The sequence below is a fragment of the Callorhinchus milii genome, unplaced genomic scaffold (genome assembly GCF_018977255.1).
Source record: "Callorhinchus milii isolate IMCB2004 unplaced genomic scaffold, IMCB_Cmil_1.0 Scaffold4, whole genome shotgun sequence".
Taxonomy (NCBI): Eukaryota; Metazoa; Chordata; class Chondrichthyes; order Chimaeriformes; family Callorhinchidae; genus Callorhinchus; species Callorhinchus milii.
Window position 1 is genome coordinate 31,376,486 of NW_024704745.1, and position 7,373 is coordinate 31,383,858.

Below are 7,373 nucleotides of genomic sequence, written 5' to 3' on the forward strand. Positions count from 1 at the left end.
GCGCAATTGGCTGCCGCGTTCGCCCACAAATATACAGTCAATTCACTTTACAGTGTGTTCTGTGAAGCGCTTTGGGACGTCCTCCCGACGTAAAAAGCGCTATATCAAATGCAAGGATTATTATTATTATTATTATTATCTCTGTTTGCCTAGCAGTATTTATGAACCTGATTGTTAGTTGATTTGCAGATTGTTTTCCGGGGGTAATAATCTCTTCAAAAAAAATAATAATAATTTGGTCACTCAATCCATGACATTTTGTGGGATACTGTTGTATGCAATTGGCTGCTGTGTTTCACCCGTGGAGTCCTGTAGCTCAAGTGGAGTCCTGTAGCTCAGTGGTTAGAGCACTCGCCTTACAAGCGAGACACCTGGGTTCAATTCCAGGCAGGGTGAAACCTTGGGCAAGTTTCTTTACTCCACACACCTAACAATAATCCCTCCAAAACAAAACAATAATAAATTGGTTATTTTCAATCCACGACTGTTTGTGGGACACTGCTGTGCACATTGGCTGCCGCGTTTCGCCCAGAAAATTTGCAGTCAATTCACTTTACAGTCTATTCTGTGAAGCGCTTTGAGATGTCAAGAAGACGTGAAAAGCGCTATATCAAATGCAAGGATTATTATTATTATTATAAAATATGCAGTCAATTCACATTACAGTATATTCTGTGAAGCACCTTGAGACGTCTCAACGACATGATAAAGCACTATATCAAGTGCAAGAATTATTATTAAGTTTGCACTCGTGTTTTTCACCACATGAGCCGCCTAGCCTCATTCTTCTCTTCTGCTTCTTTCGATTCAAAAAAAATTCAAGCGTAGCAAAATTATAATTCTGTTTCAAAAGAATTTATGAATTCCACATTTTGTCACCCATCTTTTGTGAAACAAAATTGTTTCCACCCTGTTATTTAAATCTTTTTGCAATCATTTTAATTTTATGCTGCTTTACATATTATTGATTCAGCAACCAGTGGAAATAGTCTATTACGATTACCATCCCAGTGGCCTGCTGTGATCAAGTTGATTGTTCTCAGTCAAAGTACTGTCAGCTCTGATACAACAATAATAACAACAACAAGATTTCATTTATAGAGTGCCTTTCATGTTGGGAGGACGTCACAAGGCGCTGGACAGTTGGGTCGGGACCCGAGCAGGGGGGAAATGGTCAGGGTGATACCAATGTTTCAGTGGATATTACAGCATTATAAGGCACTATATCAAATGCAAGGATAATTATTATTATTTTAATTGTGGCAAAATGGCCAACCTTGAAAGGCATTGGAGTTTAAAACGTGACTATTTCAAACATAATTTCTTGAGAAGGCCTCAGAATCAAATAGCATTCTATCCAGAATTTGATGCAATCCCACAGAAATGCAATCTACTGCTGGAGCTGTCATCGTTCCTGTTGTTTATATTGCCTGTTAATGGAAGGGATTTCTATTTGTATCTCGGAGAGTGTTCTTATTGGAAACTGGTTAGAAATCATTGCCTTTAGAACCTCCAAATGATCATCATTTACTGGTAGATCTTGTAATATATCAAATTTTTCTTGTAGATATTTGAGATATTTAAGACTTATTCTAAATGTGAAATTCATAGTATTAGTATTTATTTATTCCACATCTTTAATTTTCTGTAGTAGCCTTTCAGTCCTTTTAATCTTACACTCATTAATCTAATGCATTAAAAATTGATTATGACGATAGCCTTTCTCAGTATCCAATAGTACTATTACTACTATTACTCTTATGTGAACATTTTGTGTAATATGGAGACCTTAACTCAATGGTTTGAGCATTCGCCTCATAAGTGAGAGATCTGGATTTGATTCCTGGCAGGGCAAAACTTTGGGCAAGTTTCCTTACTCCACACGCCTCTTTTTACTTAGCCATGGGTCGGAGCCTGGTTGTTGGTCGACTGGCGGTTCGCTTCTCCTGGTAATAATTCCTTCCAAAAAATTATAATAAATTGGTCATTCAATCCATGGCTGTTTGTGGGACACTGCTGTGCACAATTGCCTGCCGTGTTTCTCCCACAAAATATACAGTCAATTCACTTTACAATATATTCAGTGAAGCGCTTTGAGACATCTCAAAGACATGATAAGGCGCTATTTCAAATGCAAGGATTATTATTATTATTATTTTACCTCATAATGATTATGTTTTAAATGACAGCTCTTCATTCATGCTCAAATGGAACAATGAATGCTTTCTCATGATGGATAGACACACTGAAGCTCCATATATTAGAGTAAACATTTGTGTCATTCCTTAACCCTTTTTTGTATGTTAAACAGCACATGGAATGCTTTAAGGAACACTACACTCTACAAGAAAATCCTATGAAGTGTTTGCAGTGTTTTGTCGACTTGATAAGGCACTGTATCAAATGCGACACTTATTATTCTCTTATGTTTCTGGTGTATGATCCTCCAGCAATATGTTATTCTTCTCTCACTCGTTCGTCTACCTAAGTAAGAAGATCCTAGAAATGTCTTGCCTCCTTCTTTCAAGTGCATCTTGATAGGGCATTGTAATGCACCATTGTAATGCAAAGGCAATCACAGCTGTGCAGTGCTGGGTAGTGCTGGATTGTTGGGCATGCGTATTTCAGATGAGATGTTAAACCAAAGTCTCACCTCCCCTTTGAGGTCAATGATAAGGATCCCAGGGCACTATTAAATGGAATTTCTGGGTAGCTGGGTACAGTGCTGGGTAGCAGTGAGTAAGGCAAACTAGATGCTGGGCTGTATTAAAAGAGCAATATTGAGCCAAAATAGTGGGGTATTCCTACCATTTTATAAATTTACTGGTGCAACCACTCTTAGAATACTGTGTGCATTTCTGGTCACAGCAATATAATAAGGATATTGCAGTGATTGAGAAGATACAGAGGAGGAAAACCAAAATAATTGAGGGGATGGAGGGCCTGGAGGAGCGATTAAATAAACTAGGCATGTTCACACTCGAGAAGAGAAGGTTGAGAAGCGATTTGATTACAATTTTTAAGATTCTGAAGGGAATAGATAATGTATATCATGATAAGCTGTTTTAAGTTGTACTGAACAGTAGAACCAGAGGACATGGCCTGTGATTAAAACGGGGTAAATTCAGAACAAATCTGCGGAAACACTACTTCAGTGAGCGAGTACTAACTTATGGAACAGGCTCCCTAGGGAGACAGTAGAAGCAGAAAATATTGTTTGTTTCAAGAACAAATTAGATAGACTTCTGCTAGAAAATAATATCTCGGGATACAGTATATAGTTTGGGACACAACATGTCAAGCGACTGCCAGGATGGTGGATGGCGAACTATATGTACCTTGGTCTTCTTTCGCCTAGCAAATTCTTATGTTCTTATGTTTTTAAGTTCTGCATTAAGCATCACTTTCCCAATGATTCAACACAAGTCCAAAGCTCAGTTTGTCTGCTAATGTTTACTAACAGAAAACGTTTGATATCTAGATCATGTCCAAAGGATTTAAAGGATAAGATAATCAGAAGGTTAACAAAGTAATAGATTAGAAATAGAGTCTTAATAATTGTGATAATTTTCATCAGATTTAGCCTCATGTGATTTGCTCTTCTCTCCTATTTTTCCCAAGTGGATAAGTGTTGTGATTTGTACTTTTCACCAATGACACATTTTAAGGACTGTTGAAAACACAAATGCAACAACAACAACAAGATTCCATTTATAAAGCGCCTTTCACGTCAGGAGGACGTCCCAAGGCGCTGCACAGTTGGGTCATGACCCGAGCAGGGGGGAAATGGTCAGGGTGAGGGGAGGGGAGGGAGCGAGGAGGGGGGAAATGGTCAGGGTGAGGGGAGGGATGGGAGGGAGCGAGAAGGGGGAAGAGAGTCGAGAGGGGAGCTGAAGGCTCGGTCAAAGAGAAGATGCACACAGGATGTTGAAAGAAAGATGTGTTAGAGTTTATCACATCAATGGCTACCAAGTAGCAATTTGCTGGTAATGATACTTCCCAATATAAAAAATGATGAAACTAAGTATGACTGGATCAGTGTGTAGTTGCCCGAATGTGACATTGCCAGACACTTTTTTTTAATAAAAACACTAATATTGTAAATCCTACCTCCAATTTTAGGTCCAATTATACCATAAATTAACTGAAAAACCAAGATAGGTGACGTGTTTTGTGTAAAGGGCATTTTATGATCCCTGGGGTAAGGGTTATAATTGAGAGCACTGTCTCGTAAGCTTCCTGTTGCTTGTCCAGGCTTCGGCCTGCAGGTTTAACAAGAGCCGAGCATGAAGAATCCCTGCGCTCAGTGACTGGTCTGCCCCTCAAATTCTTATCGATGAGCCAGTTTGGCTGGTCTGTAATCAGCGGTACTTTGAAGTATTGTGAACCTACCTGGCTCAGGAACTGGACTATCGAGACTGCCAAAGAGAGTTGATTTGTGTATGTGTTTGTCACGTTCTGCCTGGATTATTCAAACACATTCCTCGTTAGTCTCCCCAGCTCCACTATTCAAAAAATCTAACTCATTCAGAACACTGCTGCCCACATACTTAGCCAAACCAAACTCCGTACCCCCATCTCACCAGTTCTGGCCAGGCTCCACTGGCTACTGGCTCCCCATCACCAAACTGATAGACTTCAAGATCGTCACATTCGTGTTCAAATCGATTCACTCCTTGGCACCTCCCTACCTTTACGACCTCCTCACTCCTCAATCCACCACCCGGCACCTCCGCTCGACCTACACCAGCCTCCTGCTTGCCTCTTGCATCCTCCGCTCTACCATTGAAGGTTGCGCTTTCAGCCACTATGCCCCCAAACTTTGGAACACTCAATTCTCTCAATCCTTCCGCCTTACCCCCTTTCTCCCTTTTTCAAGTCCTGCCTGAAAACTTTCCTTTTCGACCGTGATTACGGTCACCTCCATCTGCCCCCCCGCGCCACCCCCTGGCTCGGAGTCAGGCTCCTCCACTGTTAAGCGCTCTGAGATGCTGCCCTGTGTGGAGGGTGCTATATAAGTGCAAGTTGTTGTTGTTGACTCAATTTTGCCATTCCGTTGCCAAGCGCAGAACGTTGCTGCCTGCTGAGATACAGTATCCAAGATCAGGAAATAAAGAATATTTGAGGAAACTTAGGAACATGAAGAATAGTTAAGGAAACATAGGGGAAACATAAGGGGTCTAAAGTGCGGTATTTGCAAACCGGATTTGCAACGGATTCACAAAAATTGATCCCAGTCAATAACAGAATGGGTGTCCTGTTGATCCACAGGAATTCTAATTAGACACACGTTGGAGCAGAGTTCTTGCAATTCAGTGTTATGACATCTGGTAGGGATCAATATGTACAAATCCATCAGGAATCCAGATTTTAACTCCTGCACTTTAGACCAATGGGTAGGAATCAAACTACCCTTCGGGTGTGGAACAGTGAAATCTACCACCGAAATACTCTGCTACCTGCTGTGCTATCTTACTTTAAGACCATTCAGCCACTCGTAAAAGAAAATCACTGTTACATCTTTTACTTATAATCTTCAGCTAGTTTACAAAAGTGGAATACCATCTGTTCACCGAGAATCCACAACCTCTTGGTTGCATTTAAAATTATATTTGAAGCTAATACTTAGGGTATTATATCCAGCTCATTTGTAATCAAACTACGGGGACAAATATTCCACTATCGTTCTCAGAGTAAAATAGCATCTTTCCCTACGCTCCAGATAAAACACGAATGTTATCATCAAAACAATAAATTAAAAAAACTAGATTCCAATTTGCATCTTATGTTAACTATGTGTAAATGTCTGCTTACCATGTGTAAATATGTGTTAACCATGTGTAAATGTGTGTGTTAACTATGTGTAAATCTGTGCTCTTCATGTTCAAACACGCAGACAGGGAAATACAGGTTTGCTTAATTATTTAAATAACCAAGGATTACAGTATCACCTTTTTTAAAGTGATACATAATTAAAGGTGCATGTAATTCTCTCTGTACACATGGGTTTACACTTGATTAGGACAACTTATAAATTGAACCCGAGTGGTTCTAGGAAGTAATCCTTTACACAGAGGCTAATTTACAACTGGAATTGGTTTCCTAGAAAGAGTGATTGAGGTCAAGACACTGGATTCATTGAAGAGACAACTTGATATTGAAATAGATGGATGGTAGACTGGGTATTTGAAAGGATGAGAAGAAATGGGCCAAAGACTTTTCTTCATTTAACCACTCTTGTAATCTTGCAAAAGAAAACTTTCAAGAGTTCACTGGAAAGCAAGACCAGCTAATGGGGAGCAGTGAAAGAAAAGTTATTGCAATGAGAATTTGATCACCAGCAGAATCAGTTCATGTGTACAAGCAACTGATAGACAAACCCACAATTTTTTCAGAAACAAATACAATTAAGATCAAACAAAATGGCTTCAATTATAATGCAACTATAGTATTGATAAAAGGCGGAAGCTACATGCTTAGAACTAAGTCCATTCCAGCTCTCTTTTCTGTGCTTAATGTTAATTTATTAAACACGCTACATTGAAATGCTTTCACAGCCTAATCATACAAAAAGGGCAATCAGCCCATCAGGCTAGCTACAACCAACAGACTGTATCTAATTTGAACAGTGATTGATTTTTCCCTTCCCCACTTGCTTTATCTTCTGAGAAAGTTGAACAACCACAGCTAAAACTTTGAAAGGTCTCTCAGATCCCCTGAAGGTAATTGCGAGAAACCTTGGAATATCAATCTAACATTACAATTTAGATTATTCGGCCCCTTACTGGTTGCTTTCGGCAGATAGTGGGAAATGCAGCATAAATTAAATTAATTAAATTAAAAAAGAAAATAGAAACTGGCAACATTAGTTTTTACAGTAAGAACAATGTAAACACTGGCTGCCGATGAAGAGCACATGACATCCAGTCACTTTGGTTCTTTAACAGAAAAACTGAACAAGTGTTTACAAGACAAGTGGGCAAAATGGGGATACACCTTAGGTTTCTCACAGAAATGTAAGACAACAACAAAATTACATTTATAGAGCACCTTTCACATCGGGAAGACGTCCCAAACCACTGGGAATTAGATGAGAATTGTATTGATAAACACTAAACTGTATCAAAAGGGGACTACTTAAATATCTAAAAAAGGGGTAAACGACGGAGGTATGGGGAAAGTGTAGTTTAATGGGAGGATTGCTCTTTGAAGAAACAGCTAGCACAATGGGCCAAATGTCCTTCAGCTATGGTAGAATTGTTTATGGTTCAATAGGTTGGAATGTACAAATATTAATATTAAAATGGGATTGAAAATGTGGTGAAAACTAACAAAAGTCCTTAATAAGAAATCCTAGTTGCACAAATGGAGAT

The 7,373-nt window shown here is 39.3% G+C and overlaps 1 non-coding gene across 1 annotated transcript; it reads left to right on the forward strand.

Annotated features, from left to right (window-relative positions):
• The first annotated feature begins 324 nt into the window (after positions 1 to 324).
• trnav-uac lies at positions 325 to 396 on the forward strand. The gene has a single exon. It is a non-coding gene; the product is annotated as a tRNA-Val (tRNA).
• Positions 397 to 7,373: the final 6,977 nt, after the last annotated feature.